This window comes from Microcebus murinus, chromosome 8 (genome assembly GCF_040939455.1).
Source record: "Microcebus murinus isolate Inina chromosome 8, M.murinus_Inina_mat1.0, whole genome shotgun sequence".
Taxonomy (NCBI): Eukaryota; Metazoa; Chordata; class Mammalia; order Primates; family Cheirogaleidae; genus Microcebus; species Microcebus murinus.
In genome coordinates, this window is record NC_134111.1 from 11913005 (window position 1) to 11937681 (window position 24677).

The 24677-nt window shown below is 38.4% G+C and overlaps 1 long non-coding RNA gene across 1 annotated transcript in view; it reads right to left on the reverse strand.

Annotated features, from left to right (window-relative positions):
* LOC142872291 (uncharacterized) overlaps nt 1-17618 on the reverse strand; it is a 38350-nt gene extending 20732 nt beyond the window's left edge. Inside the window, exon 1 of the long non-coding RNA XR_012920491.1 lies at nt 17435-17618. This is a non-coding gene — a long non-coding RNA (uncharacterized LOC142872291). The remainder of the gene's footprint in view (nt 1-17434) is intronic.
* Nucleotides 17619-24677: the final 7059 nt, after the last annotated feature.

Genomic DNA, 24677 nt, shown 5'->3' on the forward strand with positions numbered 1-24677 from the left:
TGTGAGACACTGAGCCCACTGTCTTCATCCTGTTTTAATTTGTTTTCTTATTCCCAAAATAGGGCAGTCTCATGGAATCTCCCCTTTAGTCCAAGCTGATGATATTTTTACTACTATAATCCTCTTAAAGACTCAGTGGGTTTTTTACGAATCTGATTTGGTTTATTCCATACCTCAAAGCCATATCCAAATTCATTGTTTTCCATGAGATTACTTATTTCCAGCACTCTACCCTATCTGGGAGTCCACTTTGGTCTTCTTTTCGTTCCCTCTCACGGTATTTCTCCTCCAACCCTACTCCTTTCACTCTCCTCTTACCTTTTCAGAAGTTCTTCCTTCTATGTACTTTTGCCACCACCACTGAAGAATCCTCTTCTGCCACAGTCTTAGTGGAAAATTCTACCTAAGCCTTTTGTGTTTTACTTTAGGGCCTTTATTAGAAATTAGCAGTAATAATAGAACTATTAATAGCAATGGTGGTAGTAGAAGTGGTGGTGGTGGTGGTGACAGCAGTTGTATTTGTTATTTTGGTAGAGGTGCAGCAGTGACAACATCATGTTCTTACATAAAGCTTTCAACACACTTTCCCACTGTTATTCCTTCCATCCTCACAAATTAGTCTCACAAATCTTTGGAGGGTTAGTCATCAATTAATTAACTAATATTGATTGCGAGCAAATTAAGTCCAAGGGGCTCCCCCAGAAATATGAACTGAGGCCCCAACCTGAAAGAGCTTCCAGAGGCAATTAAAAAGGCAATGAACTATAAGCCAAATAAACAAGTAGACTTCAGTGCTGTAAAATTTTAGAGAAAGTAGAAGCATTGCTCTGGGCAGTCAAAGGAAGTTTCTAGGAGGTGGCAGAGCTCAGCTAGGCACTGGAGATGGGGTTGGGCATTGCTGATGAGGAGGACACAGTGAGGAAAGGTATGGATATGGGAAAAGAGGCCAGAGAAAATAAAGAAGAAAGATAAAGCAAAGATCCAGTCCCATATTAATGTAAATTATATTATAAAAGACATAATATAAAAATGAATTATTTTCTAATGAAGCCAATATTTCATATAAAAACTACACATAGTCAACAATCCAGTTGTGCAGGAAGTGCTATTTGAGACTCAGAATAATTTTTCAACTCAGGACTCAAGTGTTTCTTCATTTCTGGAAAAATTACGTAACTCATTGCAATCACTTCATATTCTCTTCCTGGAATTCCCATTGTATCTTTTAACTTCTCTTTTCTACTTTGCGGTTTTTTTTAGTTCTTTGTGTAGTATTTTATGTGATTTCTCAGAGCCAGCTTCAAATTCACTAATTTTGTGTGTGTGTGTGTACATGTGTGCAAGATATATATAGTCTACTCTTCATCCACTGAGACTTTTAAATTTTCAATAACTTTATTTTCATTTCTAGCATTCCTAGTCAGCTTTTTTTGTTCAACTATTCCTGTTCTTTTTTCCTAATATCCCAACTTTACCTTGCAGTGGATCCTTTCTTTATTTTTTTGCATATTTTAAACATATTAACTTTAAAGTCCCTTTCCTCTGTCGTACTGCCTATCGTTTTGGGCTATGATCTTTCCTTCCTTCCCTGCATGCACTGCAAATTGTACATTGGATTTCTTTGTGTGCTTTGTCATTCTCCAGCAGCTCATCTCACACATGAGTTACCTTTAAGGAGGGTGGTATCTTATGTGCTCAGAGTCATGCTGGCAGACCTATGGGACAGTTTCATTTTTGGTTTGCCCAGATATCTAAAGATTTGCCATACTAGGCCAGTTTTCATGTTTTTTCTTCAGTTCAGGGGCTTTTAAAACATGCAGTTAGGCTGAGAATTAGGCTCTGACATCCCTAAGCTATTAAAGTATATTTGATGCTTGAAGTTTTTGAAATTGACTCTGTGGCTACCCAGAGCCCAGGATTGGTGGCCAAATTTCAGGCAAGTCCCTCAGGTGAATGGTTAATGTTCTTCTAATGAGATCATCTTTTCCATCATTCCTTCTTAATTCTATCCCCGTATGTTTTCTATTTTCAGTTACCATATTGGTGTTCCTTAAAACAACAACCACCATTTATTATCTCTTATGAATCTGTGGGTTGACTGGGCTTAGCTGGGTGGTTCTTCTGTTCCAGGTGAAATTAGCTGGGACTCCAGTTATCTGGAGACTTGATGGGTTAGTATGTCTGAGAGGACTCACTCACTCCTCTGATGTTTTGAGTGGTATCATCTGGAAGGCTGGGCTCAGCTGTGTGACTTTGGCTTGACCTGGTAATGGCAGGAGCTGCAGCTATCTGGAGACTTAACTGGTTTGGAACATCCTGGAAGGCTCACTGAATTTGCTGGAAGTCAGTTCTGGCTATCAGATGAGAGTATATTTGGGTTTGTTGATCAGAGTGTCTCAGTTTTTCTCTGTGTAGTCTTATCATGTGGCTTAGATGTCTCACAGCAAAGCAGCTGGGTTCCACGAGGAGGAGTTCTCAGTGGCAAGAGTGGAAGCTGAAGATCCCTTAAAGCCCATGCTCAGAAGATACACTGTAGAATTAACTGCTGTCACATTCTGTTGGCCAAAACAGGCCACAGGGCCAGCCCACATTTAAAGATAAAGGAAACAGATTCTACCTCTCTATGGTGAGACTGGAAAAGAATTTGTGGTCATCTTTAAACTGTGCCAGTTAAGAAAGACTCCCAAAATAGCTCCTTAAAGAAGATAAAGTTTATTTTTCACTCCTATAATGATAACTTCAAAGGATCTGCGAAGCAGGACTTGATTGCAGCTTCATAAGGTCATCAGCAACCCAGACTCTTGATTACAGGGTAGTTGCAAACACTCCAGCCATTACAACCAAGTTTCAGGTAGAAATAAAGGGATAGAGCAAAAAGAATCTAAAAACTAAGTCAGCTCTTTGAAGAAATTTTCTTGAAGCCTCCCACAACTACTGCTTACATCTCATTGGCTTGCCCATCTACAAGAGAAACTAAATAGCAACGTGAAAAAGAAAGCATCCCCTCACATAGAAGATATTTTCCCATTTCCTTGTATAACAGAAAGTAGATATGAGCTAAATGAAGGAAGGCAGTGGATTCCAAACAAATCTAAGTCAGACTCCTACCTTTCCATCCATTCCCCTCTTGTTTGCACTTTGCAAGGATTCTGAGTACAGCCCGGTGACTGTGTTCCTAGCCAGCTGATGGTGGTCTGTTCTATTGAGACCGATGAGTGGAGCATCCTGGTAACAGGGGACAGGCTTTAACCTGCAGCCAGCTGACATAGTGGTTGCAAGGTACTATTTAGAGAAAGATTTCAGTGCTCCTCATTAATAAATGTCTATTTGTAAGCCTAATTATACCCTTGCCAAATAATAGAGTTGACTTTTGTGCCATTTCCTCTTCAGTTTGAACTGGAGACGTTCTTTATCAGCAGGTTTGCGGAGTCAGCCAAGTTTGTGCTCGGGGTCCCTGCTGCACACTTTTATGGAGTCCCTTCTTGCTAGGTCTGTTCTCCTGCCTCACCTTCTTGTCCCTGTAGGCTCAGTGGCTACAGAGAATCAAGAATTCCTCTTGATGAATGAAGAAACTCATTCACATGCATGTAGGTAGTAGTACTCACTGATAACAGCTTTCTCTTCCAGCTCTCTTGTAGAAATGTGTTCTTTAGAAGCAGATACCGGTCAAAACCGGTCAAAACCTGCTTGATTCCCCCCAAAATGACACTTCCATGGTGCTATTGCAGGCACCACACCTGGCCTATGAGGCAAAGGGCTGTATAGGGGCCCTTCTGACAGTCCATAGGTAGACAAGTCTCCCATGTCTATAGGCAAAGCCACTCCCAGGCTGTAGGAAAAAGTGGCTGTGTGGCACATTTAAGAGGGCATTCCTTTCTGCTCATTCTGCATTTTCTCTATGATGGGAGTAAGAAAACTACAACCTGTGTGCCAGCCCATTTTTGTAAATAGTTCTGCTGGGACATGGTAATGCTCATTTGTTTATGTATTGCCCACTGCTGCTTTCACGCTACAATGGCAGAGTTGAGTAGTTACAAGAGAGACCAAGTGGCCACAAAGTCTACACTATTTACTATTGACTATAGAAACTATATTCTATTTATATTATAGGTTGTTGCTCTGCCATGTCCAAGACAGAATTGGTTCCCTCTAAGGCTGTGGTTCTCAGGGGGAGCAATTTTGTCTCCCAGGGAACAATTGGCAATGTTTGGGGACGTTTTTCATCGTCATGACTGGGAGGAGGAGGTTGTTGTTAATGGCATCTAGGGGACAGTGGTCAGGGCTGCTGTTAAACATCCTGTGATGCACAGGCCAGACCCCCTTGACAAAGAGTTATCTAGTCCAAATGCCAATAGTGCCAAAGTTGAGCAACCCTCCTTGTTATTGAATGTAGCAGTAATTCTTTCACAGCTATATATTATTTCATTATATGACTAGGCCACAATTTGTCTGCCCTGCAATTTAGGTTATCCCCCGTCTTTCACAACTATAAACAGTGCTGCTGTAAGAACGTCCTTTGGCATCGACACACGTGCATTTCTCTTCGGTATATACTTCCCCAAAAATAAGACAGGTCTTAAATATTTATTTTTCCTCAAGAAGACACCCGAGGGCTTATTTTCAGGGGATGTGTTATTTTTTTTAAGTATGGTACGACAATATACATTTATTCAAATATAGTTAAGTCGTCTTCTTCTGGAACATCATCATAACTCCCAAACCCTGAATTCCATCCTGAATTTCTTGCGACTCTATTTCCTTTAGAACCATTGGCCCCAATCTCTCATGTTAAGCAACAGAGCTCTCATGGGGCAGGTGAGAAGGGCTGCTCATCTTCTTTACCTCTCTGTGACGAAATGCATGGGTTGTGCAGATACGCTGCGTATCCATGCCCATCACTAGGTCTTATTTTCGGGGTAGGGCTTATATTGCGCAAATGCTTAGAAATCCTGCTAGGGCTTATTTTATGTGTAAATCTTATTTTCGGGGAAACACAGTAGGTATACTGATAGACAGAGACGGAGATAATGTCATTTAACGCACATGACAGATTACAACATTAGTACTTTTATCCTTCCAATTTTTTTTTTTTTTTTGAGACAGAGTGTCGCTTTGTCGCCCAGGCTAAAGTGAGTGCCATGGTGTCAGCCTAGCTCACAGCAACCTCAAACTCCTGGGCTTGAGTGATCCTCCTCCAGAGTAGCTGGGACTGCAGGCATGCACCACCATACCCGGCTAATTTTTTTCTATATATATTAGTTGGCCAATTAATTTCTTTCTATTTATAGTAGAGATGGGTTCTCGCTCTTGCTTAGGCTGGTTTCGAACTCCTGACCTTGAGCAAGCCGCCCGCCTTGGCCTCTTAGAGTGCTAGGATTACAGGCATGAGCCACGGCGCCTGGCCTATCCTTCCTAATTTTACAGATGAGAAATCTGAAGCTCAAAGAGGTCAATTTACCTAAAATCATCTACTTAGTAGTAAAGTGAGATTTTGATCTAGTGCTTGCCAAGTACTCTATACTTTAATAAACAAAGATTTTAGTGGAGGAAAAAGTAACATTCTGAAGCCAGACAGCTCCTAGTCCCAATGTTGGTTTTCCCCACTTCCCCCACGTGTAAACTGGAGACAGTAACACCTGCCCTGAAGGAGGGAAGGTTGAAGGAGACTGTGCTGAAGCACTCTACGACAGAGCCAATAATGCTGAGTACAGCAAAAGTCCTAGTTTCTATTATTTTGTTCCCAGTCCTTAATATGACTGTCGGTGGACACCTAGAAGCCAGCTCATCCAGGAGAACAGTCTAGAATTATGAGTGCTGAAATAAGAGGGAAAGAAAAAGTGCTACTGTGTCTACAGAAACGTGAGCTGATTTTCTCGATCATGTCAGCCCCATAGAGAAGGTGGCCTTTTTCCCAAATGGCAGGACCCATTCCTGAAAGCAGCCTCTGGAGAGAGGGCCTTTTCTGCTTCCATCCAGCACAGCTTCTCCCTGCAGAAGGGCTGGGGCTGGGATGAGCGGGGAGTGACAGTCTGTGAGCCAGCAAAGCGCAGCCTCACCGTGGTGCCTGCACAGCCCTGCTGCACACACTCCCGCTCGGCCGGGCCCGCGGCTGTCAGGCAGGTTTCTCCCGGCGGGAGAACACCAGTGCGCGTTCTCAGACTTAAGCCATAAATGCTCAAGGCAGCTGAACATGGCGAGCCAGCTTCGCCTGGAGCCGACTTCACGGCCCCTCAGCAGACAGGACTCTCCGCAGTCTTTAACCAGCGGGACTTGTCCTTTTCATTTCTCCTTTTGCCCCAAGGTCCGACACTTTTCAAAGTTGAGTCTGTTGCCTTGGTCATTTTAGAAAAGCTGAAGGGCTTTGGCTGTGGGATAATTAGAGCACCACACCATCACGACCCGGCTCTGCAGCTTGGCCAGGAAGAACTCTCTGGGCTCTTCTCCTCACTTCAGCTCTGGCATCGTTCTCGCTTCTTCTTCCTCCACTTCTGGTTCCTTCCTGGCTCACCCACTCCATAACTGCCCCGTCTTCTTGCTTCCTGTCTCCAGGCCCACTTGCCAAGTTCAGTTTGGTATCAGCATCACAGACAGAGAGAAATAAAAATGAAAAGTTGGTCTCTAACCCTGGGAGATCCAGGCCTGAAGGGAGAGTCTGGGCTGTGGATAGACACACGATACTCTTCTCTGTGCAAATGGATGTTAAAAGAGGACTAATCTTGTTGTCTTCATTTCTGCTGTTTTCTCACGCTAGCTGCGAGCAAAGGTATAAACCCCGACATTGTAAAGAGAGAAGACAAACACTTGCTGAAGGCTAACCTCCTCCAAATGCAGCTCATGATTCATTTGGGGAGGATTTTAAAGGAGGATACAGAATTGATGAGGGGAAACTCCATGGAGAGATTTCTTTAGTAAAAATCAGAGTGCTACCAACAAATTATATATGCAACAACTGTGCCAAAAAGCCTCTTCTTTATCCCCTGTCCTCGGGTGGACAGAGAGACAGGCAGTGGCAGTGTTTACCCCCAACACAAAGCAGGGAGGCTTCTAGGCATGGAAATACACCTGGGCCAAGCAAGACCTCAAGGTAGCATTGTGGATAAAGCTGTCTTATATTGTCATTCAAAAAGAGAAAGGATTCGCCTACATTTAAAAAAAAAAAACCCAATGTGAAGCCTACTACAGACCTACCACCCACATATCAAGGTTTCCAAGCAGCCACCCCATTTGGAGGTGGTCGAGGTATCTCAGGGAAACGGGCCTACATGACACCAGAGCAAACCCACACCAACCATTTGTACATGTCTCTGTGCTTGTTCACAAATTTAAAAAAAGATAACTCAGGGTAAGCAGGTGTTTGAGGAAACCATCAGTTCAGAAGGGAAACAAATCAGAGAATATCTGACTTTAGAGGAAAGGGAGATTTTTAAGATTAATAATGAAAATATGCTCTAAATAAAAACATATCCAAAGTGTTAAAATAACTCATTAGGGGAATCTTCTAAAATGTACAGAAAAAGAACAAAGAGATAAAAATATGAGATTAAAAAAAAAAGAAGTAAAACACATAAAGGAATATCCCAGGAGATCAACATCTACCTAACAGGAATTCCAGGTAAAAATGAAAAGAGAACATGCAGGGAAGAAAATAGTTAATGAAAGATAAGAAGAAAATTTTCCAGAACTAAAGATAGATAATGAGTCAAGATTGGCAAATTGATAGGACTTAACCAAAGCCTAGTAGGATTAATTTTTTTAAAGGCCTCAATTAAATCCTTATGAATCTAAGAACACTAATGATAAAAGAAATATCTTAGAAGGTGTCAGAGAAAAACAAAAAGCAGATCAGCTAAAAAAAAAAGTAAAAATCTAGTTAGCAACAGGTATCTCAGCAACAATACTGGATGCTAGAAGATAATGGTGAAATGCCTTCAAAGTTCTGAAGGAAAATGATACTGAATTAGAATTTTATACGTAGACAAACTATCAACAAAGAGTGAAGATATACATACATAAAGTTTATCTACTGCATACACTTTATGAAAAAAAATTACTTGAGAATGTAGTACTTCAGTATATGAAAAAAGAATTTAGAAAATAAGAAGTCATGGACTCTCAGAACCATGAAATGACTACGGAGTTCAATAAAAAGAAATACCAGTTTGACATAAATTAGAACCAGAAGCTGGAGGGTTCCAAGGCAATACATTTTATTTAACAACCATTATGATCTAAGGAAAGCTGAAAGATCCAAATACCATGCTAAAAGTGGTATAGCTTCTTTTCTAAAAAAGGAAAAATAAAAAAAGAAATGCAATTATAAGCTCCAATAAAAATGAAAAACACAAAAAAGTCATGAATCAAAGCAAAGCACACTAAAATATGCACTAATTTAAGCAAGTTATGGCATATTTGAAAAAGAAAATCCAATTGGCATTAGCATTTAGAACATTCTCTTATAGGCAGTGCAAGTTTAATGGTAAAATATTACACTTATTTTCTCCATGGATCTAATTACACTATTTAGTTCTATAGTAAACAATATTTATATATTACAATATAGCTTTTATTTATTAATTTCTAATATTTTCAACAAACCTATGGACAAAGCACTTAACACAATTATAATTACATTACATAATGTTAGTGTCAAAACCTTAATAAGATCAACAAAAAATAAAGCTAATAGGCAATGGAAAGCAGAGCAATGGGAGAAAAAATGGAAAGTAATATAGAGGCTTTAGTTTATTTCTAAATAGTGATGAATTAAGAGATGATATCTAAAGCAGATAGAACCAAAAGTAGAATTTTCAGTATGTTATTTAATGTTATACAGATCATCAATAAAGTGAAAAATAATCATTTAATCAACTCCAAGGGAGACATAGAAAGGAAGGTGAAATTAGTATGTATAGATGAGTTAAATTCTTCCTCTTGCAAGTAAGGGAATCTATAAATCAAGAACTACTGGCCTATCACTTAGAATATGGTGGCAACCAATGGAAAAAATCAAAAATTTCTAAGAAATGAAAGTGAGAATAGGATTACCATTATTTTTTAAATCACTGTATCCTGTACTATTTCAGTTATCCTTTTCCCTAGGTGTATCATTTTTATAATTTATAAAATAAAGAGTGATAATAAAGCAAGCATACTTCCCAAGAAATAAATTTGGAGACATTATGAATTAGTGCAAGGGTTGGGCTGCCTAGCATAGCTTTTACCCACATATTTAAAGTTTGATACATATTTGACTAACGTTGTAATATTAATTTGATAATGAGATAAAACTAAAATCCTGCTGGATTAATACCAGGACCTCGCATAGGTACAATGGCACAGCAAGAAACAATACAAGGATTTGCAAAATTATGTAAGAGGCTTCCTACTTATTCTATAAGTACATTATGAAATACTGGCAAACAAGAAATTATGAACTCAAATGTTAGATTCAGATGACATAAGTACATAATATGTATCAGACTGAGCATTATTCTCTGTTGCTGCCAATAGCACATACCTTCGTCCCAGTAGCCTTCAATCATTCCTTTCCACTAATCAGTTAACACCCAGATTTATAATGGGCATTTAATGTCCTCTACCATCTGACAGTACTCAACCCCTCCAAACTCATCCCCTGCTATTCACATTTCCAGATGGAGGTAAAACTAAAGCAAAGCAGCTGCATCCAGAATGCTGAGCAATAAGAGGACACAAGTGAGACTATATTTTTAGTATTCTCTAGTGCTAAGATTGTGGTTTTTATACCACTCCCCACTAAGAGGAACCAGAGCTTCTTAAAGAAATGGCTGATTCCAAGTTCAGGGCCATTTATATAAAAAATGAGCCAAGCACATCTTATCATACCACATTTCTTCTCATCTACATGGAAAATCTTTGTTCTTGATAACATTGGCATAACTTATTTACTTTACCCCATATGCATATTAGTTTTCAAACTTATAATACCAGCATTGCTTCTAACATAAAAACAGTATTCTATTTGTTCTTAGAATATGCAAGATCAGTTAGAAGACTGTTTTCAAAAGTCACTTGGGACAATTCTTTAATTTTATATACAATTAAATTTGTTTCAGTTTATTTTTGAATGTTGAAATTTGCTTTTCTTTCATTTGATTAAGACACTTAAAACATTCAAACATCAAAACTACATAGAGAATGGCATTAGCAAAATTGTAGAGTAGGAGGTCCTAAGCTTTACCACCACCACCCCCAACAGAAGAACCAACTAGCAACTATCCACAAAATCACCTTGGTAAAAACTTCAAAACATGAAAATAAACCTGAGTCACCTATGCATTCCATGCAAGTAAAAATCCACATTGAAAGATTAGGAAAAACAATCTTGCTTTGACCACATTATTCCTTCCTCCTCCAAGTTGGTACAGTCCTACACAGAAAGGATTCCCCAGGGCTCATGGTTTTTATAATATGAAAAGAGAACTAAGAAGATGAACTGCCAGCTTCTCTAGCACTCAAGAGGCCTCCCAAGAAGCCCTCTTCATTCTGACCTCATGAGGAATGGAGGAGGAAACTTCAAGGCTAAATCACCTGGGGTCAGGTAGAAACAAATCAAGGAGGCAGAGCCCACAGAAATCAGCATGCAGATTTTGGTGAAAGGTCAGTGACCTGCTAGCAGTGGCACTCAATGAGAGATACCAGATAACAGCATAGCTCACCCACAAAGCCAAGCTGGTTGCTCCCAGAAGAGGTGGAAAGTGCTACCTGGCTTGAATCCCTAGATGACCAGCCAGGGCCCAGCCAAAGACTCTACCCCACGGCTCACATCCATGAAGTGAGATGACTTCTGCAAGGAATTTTGACAAGAAACAGGCACTAGTTCTGCTACACCTGGGAATTTAATCAGCACTCCTCTTGTCCTCAAACGCCACCCCTAGATCCCAACCCTGGAGGAAGGCAAATCTCAGCTGAGCATTTCTACTGAGCATAACAGTTGCTCCACCCATCCCATCCCACTTAACCTCAGGGCCTCTCCTGAAACCCTGTTAAATTGCTGAATTCAAATAATAATAGTTTTGACAAAGAAATACACTCTGTGGCCTAGCCAAATCAGAGGTATTCACACTTCTCATACAGAAGCTCAGCCAGTGGTCCTGCCAGAAAGCAGAGCCAAGCTAGCTGTCCCACCTGAATTTAGAGCAATGGCAGAAACCTAGTCATCTAGAGAACCCAAAAGCAAGATTTGCCTAGGGTCATTACCAGGTGGCCCATGAAGAATTACAGGCTAGACTAAATAGTGAAAGTCTATCCCTGCCAAAGAAATGCTATAAAAGCCATAAAAGGTCACTGTCTCCACCAATGTGTAAACACCCACACAAGGACACAAGGATTAAAAAGACAAAGAAAATCATGGCACCTCCAAAAGAAACTAACAAATCTTCAACCTAAGTGGACCCTAAAGAAAGAGAGATCTATAAAATGACAGAAAATAATTCAGAATAATCCCCTTTAAAAAGCTCAATAAACTTGAAGAATATATGGATAGAAAAGTTAAATAAAATTTGGAAAACAATACACAAACAATGTGAGAAGTTTGACAAAGAAATAGAAACAATTTTTAAAAACTCAATAGAAATACTAGAGGTTAAGAATATAATGACTGAACTGAAAAATGCAATAGAAAGCTTCAACCACCAGCTTGATCAAGCTAAAGAGAAAATTGGTGGACAGAACAAAGACAGAACATTTGAAATTACCAAATCAAAGGAGCAAAAAGAAAAAGAAACGAGAAAAAAAAAATAAAGAAAGCCTATGGGAATTATGCAACACCATTAAGAGATGTAACCTGTGCATAATGGGCATTCCAGAAAAAGAAGAAAGAGACAAAGATCCAGAAAGCATCTTTAGAGAAATAATGGATGAAATCTGAGAAAAGAAGCCAACATTCAGGTACAGAAGGCACATAGGTTGCCAGTGAAATTCAATCCAAAGAGTAGTTCACTAATATATAATAATCAAACTACCAACAGTCAAAGACAAAGAAAAATTCTGAGAGCAGCAAGTGATGAGAAATAAATCACATTCAAAGGAGTAACCATGCAACTGTTAGCGTATTTCTCAGCAGAAACCCTGTAAACCAGAAGAGAATGAGATGATATATTCAAAGTGCTGAAGATAAAAGAAGTCTGCCAACCAAGAATACTCAACCCAGCAAGTCTGTATTTCAGAAAGGAAGGAAAAATGAAAACTTTCTCAAACAAAAACTAAGGGAGTTCACCACCATAAAGCTTGTCTTTCAGAAATTGCTAAAATAATTCTTTAAACTGAAACAAAAAGCTGCTAATTAATAATACAAAACTTATAAAAGCAGAAAACCTCATGATATAAGCAATACAGAATAATATTCACTATACTCTAGGAATGTAATGGTGGTGTGTAAAGTAATTTTATTCCTAGTGTGAGTGTTAAAAGACAAAAAATATTAATAACAACTATAGCTAAAATAAATTGTCAAGGAATATATAACACAAAATGATGTAAATTTAGACATCAAAAACACAAAATGTTGGGGGAACAGTAAAAGTATAGAGTCATTAAATGGAATCAAAGGTAAGCTATTATCAACTTGAAATAGACTGTTGGGTATTCTAGGTAAACCTCACGGTTACCAAAAAGCAAAAATCTATAGGAGAAGAATGAAAGAAAAATTTAAAAGATTCAAAATATACATTACAAAAAATCATCAAACCTCAAAGGAAGACAGAAAGAGAGAAAGAAAGAAACAAAATATCTATGGATCAACCAGAAAACAATTAACAAAATAGCAATAGTAAGTTTTTATCTATCAATAATTACCTTGAATACAAATGGATTAAATCCTCCAATAAAAAGACAGAAAGTGAATGAATAATTTTTAAAAAACCAAGAAAGTGAATGAAAGATTAAAAAAAAAAAAAAGCAAGACCCATACGAGTGAGTCTCTTACATACAAGAGACTCACTTCACTTTTAAGGACATTCATTGACTGAAAATGAAGGGATGAAAAAAGATGGAAATAGTGATACTCAGACGAAATAGACTTTAAGTCAAAAACTACAAAAAGAGGCAAAGAAGGACCTTATGTAAAATAAATAGGTAAATTCATCAAGAGTATCTAAAAACTATAAATATATATTTACCCAATAGTGGAGCACCTAAATATATAAAGCAAACATTAAAAGATCTGAAGGAAGGGATAGATTGCAATACGATAATAGTAGAAGACTTCACTATAACACTTTCTATATTGGCTACATCATCCAGACAGAAAACTAATGATGAAAACTTGACTTGAACAACATTTTAAACCAAATGGACATAATAGACATATAGAGAACATTCAATCTAACAACAACACAATGCACATTCTTCTCAACCACTCAAGGAAATTTCCAAGGATAGATCAGATGTTAGGCCACAAGATAAAACTTAGCAAATTTAAGAAGTTGAATTCATATCAAGTATCTTTTCTAATTCTATCTTTATAGTGATATGAAACTAGAAATGAATATTAAGAGGGATTTCAGAAAACTTACAAATACATGAAAATTAAACAACATGCTCCTGAACCACCAATGGGTCAATGAAGAATTTAAAGGGAAATTTAAAAATATCTTGAGACAAATGCAAATGGAAACACAGAATATCAGAATTTATGGGAGGTAGCAAAAGCAGTTCTAAGAGGAAATTTTACAGCAATCAATGCCTATATCAAAAAAAGAATAAAAGTTGCAAATAAACAATTTAACATTATGCCTCAAGGAAATTGAAAAAGGGGAACAAACTAAGCTGCATGTCAGCAGAGAGAAAGAAATAATGAATATAAGACCTGAAATAAATGAAATAGAGAACAAAACAACAATACAAAAGATCAACAAAACCCAGAGTTAGTTTTTTAAAAACATAAACAAAATCAACAAACCTTTAGCTAGACTAACCAAGAAGAAAAGAAAAAAAGAACTCAAAGTCAGAAATGAAAGTGGAGACATTACTAAATGAAACCACAAATATTCTTTGTATTAACAAAGAATCATAAGAAATTACTATGAATAATATATCTCATATAATTGGATAAGCAAAAGAAATGGATAAAGTCCTAGACACATACAATCTACCAAAGCTGAATCATGAAAATACAGAAAATCTCAGTAGACCACTAATGAGTGGAGATTAAAAAGAAGAGCCCAGGACCAGGCTTCACAGGCTTTAGGGCTTCACAGCTGAATTCTACTAAACATATAAAGAAAAGCTAATATCAATTCTCCACAACATTTTCCAAAATATTGAAGAGGAAGGAACACTTTCAAATTCTTTTACTAGGCTAGCATTAATTACCCTGATATCAAAATCAGACATGAACATCACAAGAAAAGAAAACTAAAAGCCAATAATCTTGATGAACATAGAAGCAAAAATCCTCAACAAAATACTAGCAAACCAAATTTAGCAATAGATTAAAAAGATCATTCACCATGATCAAGTGGGATTTATCCCTGGGATGGAAGGAGGATTCAACATTTGCAAAGCAATAAATGTGATACACCATATTAATAGACTCAAGGACAAAAACATATAGTCTCATTAGATGCAGAAAAAACATGGGACAAAATTCAACATCCTTTCATGATAACAACACTCAACAAATTAGATATAGATGGATGTACTTCAACACAATAAGGGCCAGATATAATAAGCCCACAGCTCACATCATACTCAGTGGTCAAAAATTGGGTCCCTTTCCTCTAAGATCTGGAAAAAGACAAAGATGCTCACTCTCACCACTTCTAATCAACATAGTATTAGAAGTCCTTGCCAGAGCAATAAGGCAAGAGAAAGAAATAAAAGACACCAAAACAGGAAAGAAAGAAGTGAAACTGTCACTGTTTGCTGATGATATGATCTTATATAGAGAAAATCCTAAGGAATATGCTACGAACCATTAAAACTGATAAATTTAGTGAAATTTCAGGATCCAAAATCAACATGCAAAAATCGATAGCATTTCTCGGCACTAATGACAAACTTTCCAAAAAAGAAATAAAGAGATCAATGCCACTTACAATAGCTACAAAAAATTCTTATGAATGAATTTAGCCAAGATGGTAAAGGAGCTATATACCAAAAATTATGAAACATTAATAAAAGAAAATGAAGACACAACACAAATAAATGGAAAGATATCCTGTGTTCATGAATTGCTAAAATGTCCATGCTACCCAAAGCAATCTAAGATTCAATGCAATCCCTATGAAAAGTCCCATATTATTTTTTATAAATATAGAGAAGACAATCCTAAAATTCATATGGAACCACAAAAATTCCCAAATATATAACACAATCATGAGCAAAAAGAACAAAGTTGGAGGCATCACACTGTGTGATTTCAAGCTATACCACAAAGCAATAGTAATTAAAACAGTATTTTACTGGCATAAAAATAGATACATCAATCAATGACACAAAACAGAGCAAAGAAAGGAACCCATGCATTTATGGTCAATTGATTTTCAACAAGGGCACCTAGAATGTACAAAGGGACAAGGATACTGTTTTCAATAAATGGTGTTTGGAAAACTGAATATTCATATACAAAAGAATGAAATTAGACCCTTATCTCATAGGATACACAGAAATTATCTCAAAATAGATTGCAAACTTAAACCCCAAATCTGAAACTGTAAAATTATTAGAAAAAAAAACATAGAGGAAAAACTATATGATGTTGGTCTGGACAATGACTTTTTTGGATTTGACCGCCAAAGCACAGGCAACAAAAACAAAAATAGATAAATGGTATTACATCAAAATAAAAAGCTTTTGCGCAACAAAAGGAAAAATTGACAGAGTGAAAAGACAACCTACAGATTAGAAGAAAATATTTTCAAACCATCTATCTATTAAGGGATTAATATCCAAAATATATAAAAAACTCAAACGACTCTGTAGAAACAAAACAAATAATCTGATTAAGAAATGGGCAAAGGACCTGAATAGACATTTCTCAACAGAATACATACAAATAGCTAACAGATACATAAAAAAATGTTTGACATCACTAGTCATTATGGAGATGCAAATTAAAACCATAATGAGATGTCACCTGACACCTTGTTAGAATAGCTATAAAAAAGATGAGAGATAAGTGTCAGAGAGGATGTAAAGAAGAGGGAACTTTTGTGCATTGTTTGTAGTACTATAAATGAGTACAACCATTCTGGAAAACAGTATGAATGTTCCTCAAAAAACTAAATACAGATTTACCATATGATCCAGCAATCCAACTTCTAGGTATTTATCTGAAAGATTGGAAATCAGTATGTTGAAGAAATATTTGCACACCCATGTTCATTGCAGTATTATTACAGCAGCCAAGTTATGAAATAAACCCAAATATCTAACAACAGATGGGTGAATAAAGAAAATGTGATATGTATGCACAATGAAATACTAGTCAGCCTTACAAAAAGAAGAAATTCGGTCATTTGTGACAAAATGGATAGAATTGGAAAACATTATTCTAAGTGAAATAAGCCAAACACAGAGAAATACTATACATTCTCACTTATGTGTGGAATATAAAACAATTGAACTCATAGAAACAGAGAGTAGGTTGGTGTTTTCTAGAGGCTGGGAGGTGGGACTAATAGGAAAATGATAATCAAAGTGTACAAATCCTCAGATAGGTAGGAGGAATAAGTTTGATTTGCGTGTGTGTGAGCCATTGCACAGCATGGTGAATATAGCTGAAATTGAGTACCGTACATTTCAATATCATTAAGAGAGTAAGTCTCAAATGTTCTCATCACAAAAAATGTCAAATATTTGAGGTGCTGTATCAGCTAATTACCTTGATTTAATCACTCCACATTGTACTCAAAAATCATAACATCACTTTGTACCTAGTAGATACATACAACTATAATTTGTCAATATATATTATTTAAACATATATACTATTAATAGTTTCTGTCCCTCTCCCCTCTACTCCTCTCCTCTATATTGCCCCTAAGATGATCATTTTACTTGAATGGGATTACTTTCTGGTTTATGTTCCCAGTGTTTCTTATTTAATAACTGGCATACTATTATTCTACGTTTTGCTTTATTCACTTAAGATCAATTCATAGAGATCTTGAGAATCTTTCATATAGTAACATTACTATATGTAGTGTTATATAGTAATATACTTTTATCAAAAGAATGCTAATATGAGTATACATAACAAAATAGGCCTTTTTTGTCTGTGAAGGAGTATATGCAAAATAAAAAAAAAATAGGCCTTTTTTAGTTGCATCTTGAGTACATGTAAAATTTTGCATTAGAGTCATTTTTTCTTAAGCCACAAATGAAAATCCTCCACTCTGGCCCAGCTACTCTATTCGGTATAGGTCAAGTTGATCCCACTTTCTATACTCACGTTCATGCTCTTCCCCATACTGGAGATATGGTCCCCCTCCTTCTTCATTTGAGGCCAGGCTAAATTGAAATCCTGGTTCCTCATGTAGATGTATGTAGGCTTTCTTCCTCCAAGAGAACTGTGTCATTGCATCCCCAGTGCCTGACATGACAGCCAGAACATATAAAATGTTCAATAAACATTGAGAGTCGCTGGAGGGTAATGTAGAAAGAAGATAGGTTTGGGGGGTCAGATAAATGCTCAGTTCAAGTTCTAGCTTAGCCACTTTGTAATGGTATGATGGGTTTTTTTTGTTTTTTTTTTTTGTTTTTTTTTTTTTACTGTGTAACAAATTATCCCAAAGCATAGCAGATGAATATGGTGTGCATTTATCATCTCATTTTCCTGTAGGTCAGGAATCTGGCACAGCTTAGCTGGATGCCTCTGGCCCAGGGTCTCTCCCAGGTTGCTATTAAGGTGTCATTGGCTGAGGCCGTGGTCTCAGCTGAAGGCTCAACTGGAGAACCTGTTTCCAAGTTTACTTGTGCAGTTGATGGATGGATCCAGTTCCTTGTGGGCCATCGGACACAGGCCCCCGTCTCTCTTGAGCTGTTATCTGGAGGCCTCCTTTGGTTCCTTGCTGTGTGGCTGCTCCATAGAGCATCTCACAGCACGGCAGCCGGCTTGGTCAGAGTGAGCGAATAAGAAGGCAAGAGAAAGTAGCAGAAAGAGAGAGGGTGATGATAGAAACCACAATCGTCTATAACCTAGTTGCCGAAGTGATATCCCATCACTTTTGCCCTATTATATTCCTCAGAAACAAGTCAGTGGTCCAGCCCATACTAGAGTGGATGGCCTGAATGCCAGGAGAGGCGTGGCAGCCTTCTACCACAGTAACTTTTTAACCTTAGGAAAATAACTACAGCTCTCTTTCCTTACCTGCAATATGGGAATAATAATATTAAATAGCATTGTTTCAGTATTGTTGTGAAAAGCTAAAAATAATCACGTGGCACTACAGATGTCAAATATCATATGATATTTTCGATTTATGATGGGTTTACCCAGTCGTAACCATATCAAAGTGAAGGAGTGCACCGAATGCATGTTGCTTTTGCACCATCGTAAAGTCGAAAAATCAAGAAATCATTAAGAAAAACCATCGTAAGTTGTGGATGGTCCACAATAAGAGCTCAATGTATGGTAATTGTTACGATAGTGACAATGTCCATGTTAAGTGTACTCACACTGTTGTGCAGCAGATATTCAGCATTTTTTTGTGTCTTGGAAAACTGAAAGTCCGTACCCATTAAATGACAACTGTTGATTTCCTCCTCCTTCCCGCCCCTAGTAGCCATTATTCTACTTTGGATTTCTTAACATTTCGCTAATATAAATGGGATCATCCAATGGAAAAAAAAAAACAAAAAACAATATTGACAATGTCTAACCAGCTACAACTCTCCTTTCCCTCCACTAGTCTTTACTTTTTCTGCTTCTGCCCCTTCGAGCCTAAATCTCTTCACTTCTTTCCCTCACTAATATTTGATTAGCAACATGCCGCAAGTGAGTAATGTGTTAGGTCGATTGCTAAGACAAAATGTGTTTTCACAGCCTGGATTCACCAGTTCAGTGCTATGAAATTAGTTGATTTTTCTTGTGGCTTTCTATTTGAATCCGTTACCTTCAGAGAATGACAAAACTCACCAGCATCCTTGGAAACACCGATTTACAAACTAGAAAAGTCTTAATTTTTCTTGTAAACCTAGGTGGAAAATTGATCCATTATCAATCTGCTAAAGAGCTCATGGTTTTGCAAAATATATTATATATTTCAAGATTTTTAAATATTTCAAGAGATTTTTGCAAATGTTGGGTTTTTTCTTTTTTTTTTTAACTATGGCAATAAATTTTCCTGTCAAGTTTTAATATTTTACCCTTGTTAAAGTCAGTAGAAATTCTCAAGAAATACACTTTGAAAGGAAGAATTCTTCTAGCTAAAATTCTTCTAGCCAAAGTCATAAGGAATTATCACCACCTGTATGAATCCTTTTTAATGTGTCCTAAAACATTTTGGTTATGAATCACATAGAAAACTATTGCCATTCCAGTTCTTTTTCCTGGTCTCCTACGAATCAGTATGTTGACTCAGGGAATCAGGATGGGCAGGTTTTGTCCCAGTTCTGCCATGGATTTATGTGACCCTGGTCCACTGACAAGACCTTTCCAAGCCCCAGTTCCCATCTCTATAATAGTCCTCATCATCCTACTGTCACCTGATCACCTAGCAGGATACCCAGGGCCTGGGTGATACTTGACTCACCTGTGAGGGGCCCTTTGTGACCCAGGAGTGGAAAGGCGATGCTATGCCTCATTGAACGATGGCCCAGAAGACTGATTTTGAAAAAATCAACTCAAGGCAGTAAGTACCAAGTTAGAGACTAGCAGACAGACAGATTTGAATCCCTAATCCTTGGGGTTATTGGGAAAAGAGGGGAAGTCCAGACGTAAAACCCACATGAAAGACAATGAGGAAACAAAAAAAAAAAAAAAAAAAAGGAAAAGGAGGAAAAGTAAGTTAGTTCTAGGACACTAGAATGGCCTGGTGCTGCAGAGTTGAGCAACTTCAGTGATTCTTGTTTCTTGGCTGCATGGGGCCTGCTGGAAACACTTATAGAGAAATCCTTGGAACAGACACCTACCACCTGTGGCTATTGGAAAAACATATATCATTCTGATACCACTGGGTGAAAAAAATATGTCTTGGAAAGAAACATCTTGACTAACAGCAAGGTGCAAAATTATTCCACTTTGCTCTGCATTTTTGGAAACAATTGACTCAAGCTTCCACAATTTCATACCTTAAAGTCTCCATCACAGCTGTTGGAAAAATCCTTCATGTTCTCTGCTATGATACTGGGATTTGTGCAGCCATGAATGGACACAAAAAGATGTCAGTCATATCTAGTAATGAAAAGTTCATTTCTCACTCCCTATTGTGAAGGCGATGCCTTTGTGGTGTGCATTGTGTGAGGCTGTGTTTGAGCTCATTTACCTTCTCATGCAGAATATCTCTTTTATATTAAAAGTTTAGGCCCAGATCACACCTAATGGTTTAGAATCGTATTACCACTATCCTCTATTAAATCTGTGACGATATTATAATATCTATGTCAGAAATAATGAAGAGATTAATGTGGAGTAAGAGACTTTAGTGTCACCTCCCTCTGATTTCAACATCAAATACTGTTGGCAGGCACTAAAAAAACAGTCCCTGTCAGCCAGTGAGAAGGGGGATTTGACAATGCAGAATATATCCAGAGATGTGAGAGGAACTTCCCCAGTCACACAGACAGCTGCTGAAGTGATAATTGAATGAGTGAAAGTCCTTCCTTTTTCTCTCCTTCTAGAAAAATCTATATTTATTTCTGTAACTTCACACACAATACCCTCCTCAGGGGGTGGAAATACTTGCTGAGGAGAGCTTATTTGAAGTGGTTCTCCCACAGCTGGACATATGGTTGGATGCAATAAAGACACGTGAGAGGGAAAGTCAGCCCTGAGCACGCTGGTTCCAGATTGCAAAGCCGCACCCTCCAAACTCAGGGGGTTGGAAACTGTCTCCCTACTGCTCTGCTTCCCTTCCCCATCTGGTGGGACTGAGTAAACGAGTAGAGTGACAGAAACAACCCATTGATCCACTCAACAGATATGTAATGATAGGCAGATTCTCATTCCCTACTTCACAAAGCACTTTATATTTTACATATTTGATGACATTTCATCCTCATTACAAAATAGGAAGGGCAAGCATTATCATTCCCATTTTACGATGAAGAAGCTAAGTCTCAGAATGACTTGTGGCTATTTATATCGCTATTAAAGAGTAGATCAGAGATAAGAACTCATGCTTTGGAGTTTGAACTTCATTCCATAGTCAGCTGGGGCCAGTGATGCGTTTAAAGTGGGAGTATAGGATTGGAGTTTCAATCCGAATGCTCACTCTGGCTAAAGAATGGAAAATAGGTCTCAGGGAAGAAAACAAGTGGCACAAAGACCTATTTGGGGCCACTGTGGTAATGCAGGTGAACGGTGATGGCTGCCAAACTAACACAAGACATCAACTGAAGATGTATTTAGGAAGTGCTCAGTGACTAGGTGGATGTTGAAAACTAGAGGGTGAGGAGGAGGGAGCTATCAAGGATGTCTTGGGTCTCTTGTTTAAACATCTGGATGTACAATACTATCATTTTCTGAGGTGAGGAACATGTGTGTAGTTGGAGGAAGAAGGTGGAAATCATTTGTCAGAAGTTGGGTACATGAGTCTGGAGCTCAAAGGAGGCATCTTGCTCAGGTTGAGATTTGGGGACACCAGAATATTCTAGGAGCAGAGGTCTTGGGTGCCCATGGCAGGAGAATTTCCAGGTGGTGACAGAGGGAGAAATCAGATTTCAGGAAGTGAGGAGAGAATGGGATTAAGATATTCAGTGTAGACAATATTTCTTTAAAAAGTATCACTGTGAAAAATAGAAGAAGATAGGGCTGTAGTTAGAGGGAGTATGGTATATAGGAGGGTTGTTTTATTTTTTTAATTAAAGGGTTTGTTAAAGTGATGATAGGAAAGAGCTGATTGAAAAGGAGAGATTAAAGACACAAGAAATTCACTTAGTGAGCAAAGAGCTATGAACACCCACCATCGACTAGAGATTCAACAATAACCAAAATGACAAGGTTCTCAGGTCATCAAAATTACATTCTGGTAAGAGGACAAAAAATAACAAACAATAATAACCTCTATTAAGTATAAAAATGTAATATAAAGCTGTATTACTTAAAACACAATGGCATTGGTACAAGAATAAACAAATGGGTGCATGGAACAAAATAAGGCATCTAGAGTCTGTAAATATATGAAATTTTGGATATGATAAAATTAACAATTTAAGTCAGTAGGGAAACAATAGATAAATTTAGTAAATGGTGCTAAGACAAGTATATAATTTTGAGAAACAAAATGGTCCTTTAGGAGGTAGGGGAAAATTAGACTTAAACAGGAAAAGAGACATCTCTTATATTCTGATTGCAGAAGAATAAGTATGGATACAAGACATTTGTGCAGTGGGAAAGCAGGAAGATGGAAATGTCCCACCCACTGACTTCTCTATTTTCCTTGTAAGACAGAAGGCAGTATCTTTGATGAAAGTAAAAGGACATCTGAAAAATTAGGGATCTGGAGGAGATGGAAAAAAAGCTGTAGAGAGAATATAATTAATGAAGTTCAAGGCACAATCAGGGATTGGTTGTTTGGTGTAACTTAACAGGAGTATGAAAAGGGGGCTGATCTGAAATGTTTGCAGGAAAGATGGCGGGTAGAGTTCAAGGAAGTCAGAATGACTCCATAGCTCTGCAGACCACAGGCCAAGAAGAGCCATGGACCTCGTATTTAGGTGCCAAGCAGGAAGTATATTCGTCTAGGGAAGAACTGGTGTGCACAATGGAATGTGAACAGAGCAACTGGGTGGGCATACAGAAGGAAGCTGAGCAGAAGCTGGGTTGAGGGGAGACAGCAGCCTACAGTTCTCAAACATTCCTGGACAGCCCACGCTAGTCAATGAGAGGGGTCTATAGGCCACTTCCGATGTGGAGATCCACTCGTGTATGGCTGTATCAGTACAACATAATGAGAGCCAAGGCAGGTTCCCTCATCAAAGCAGACAGCTCTCCAACAGGGCTGACATCGCCATCAAAATGCCGTCTTCACTGGTTATTGGTTTGATTCTATATTCCAGAATCTAGACTCTGCTGACCCTATTCTCTCCGCCTCTCATATTTCCAGTGGCAGGCCCCACAGACTGAAGGGGTATCAAGGAAGAGAACTGTGGGCTGAACTAGGGAAGGTATGGAACCTTGAGGGTTAAGATTGGGCAGAGATCTAGTAACCACTGCAACCCAAGGATTTAGGATCACAGCCAATTTCCTCATAGTAGACAAGACATCTAATAGGCAAGAAAGACTTGCAGAATTAGGCAAACAGAATCTGGGTGGCTAGTAACAAGAAGTGGGGAAATCACAATGGGTGGTTTGTCAAACAATACAAAGAATCCAGAAAAGAGCCGTTAGAACCTGCAGGAGAATTGAGGTGGCCCCAGGCCACAGACTGTCAGAGTGGAGCTGCCTACTCATTGTCCTCTCTGCCCGGAGCAGGCATGGTGAGCACAGGGCACAGTCGAGCCAAGGAAGGGGTAGTTCTTGGCATTGACTTTGACCAGGGAAAAACTCCCAGTTGCAGACACACCAGCAAGATGACAAATTATGAGGCATGTGAAGAAGGCTTGCTGCACTCTTCACAAACACGACAGGATTACTAGAAGGATGAGAAAGACTTGCTGAGGATGGAGGGAAGTCATCTCTGTGATCTGGGGTGGGAAGGGTTTCTCAGCAGCCCCAATCTTTCTGAAACATCAGTATCATTATCACTATAGTCACCCAGTGAGGGGACAGAAACTACATTAAAGAATGTCAACAATCTGGTCACTTCCAACCTTTCCAACTTTTAGGCAAACATCATTAACCATGGTTTCCTAATATGCCATCTTCATCTGAACTGATCCAGATCTTCAAGATTTTTATCCCAAGGCTGGGCACGGTACCTGGCGCCTATAATCCTAGCACTTTGGGAGGCTGAGGTGGAAGAATCACTTCAGGCCAGGAGTTCAAGACCAATCTGAGCAATGCAGCAAGACGCCGTCTCTACAAAAAATGAGATGGGCATGGTAGTGCACACCAGTAGTCCCAGCTACCTGGGAGGCTGAGACAGGAGGATCACTTGACTCCAGGAGTTTGAGGCTGCACTGAGCTATGACAACACCATTGCACTCTGGCCTGGGTGACAGACTGAGACCTTGTCTCCAAAAAAAAAAAAAGAGTTTCATCCCATGAGTAGGTGAGGACAATGACATCTAATAAAGTCCTTGCCTCTCCACTCTGTGCTCTATAAAACTCGTCCAAGTTCCAACACCCAAACCCCCTCACTTTGTCTCACTACTTCTGGCGTTTCTCAGATTGCCTGTGTTTATTTCACATGGGCCACTCCATGCAGCTCAGCTCAGTCCCATGCCACTGTGTTCAGTTTAGCTTCAGCCGATCTGTGGCCTCCATTGTTCCTATCTATTCCTTGAGATGGAGCTGCATCACTCAGTTATATTCTATGATTTGAAAACAATGCCATAACAGGAGCATAACTCACCTACCATCTCCAGGATCA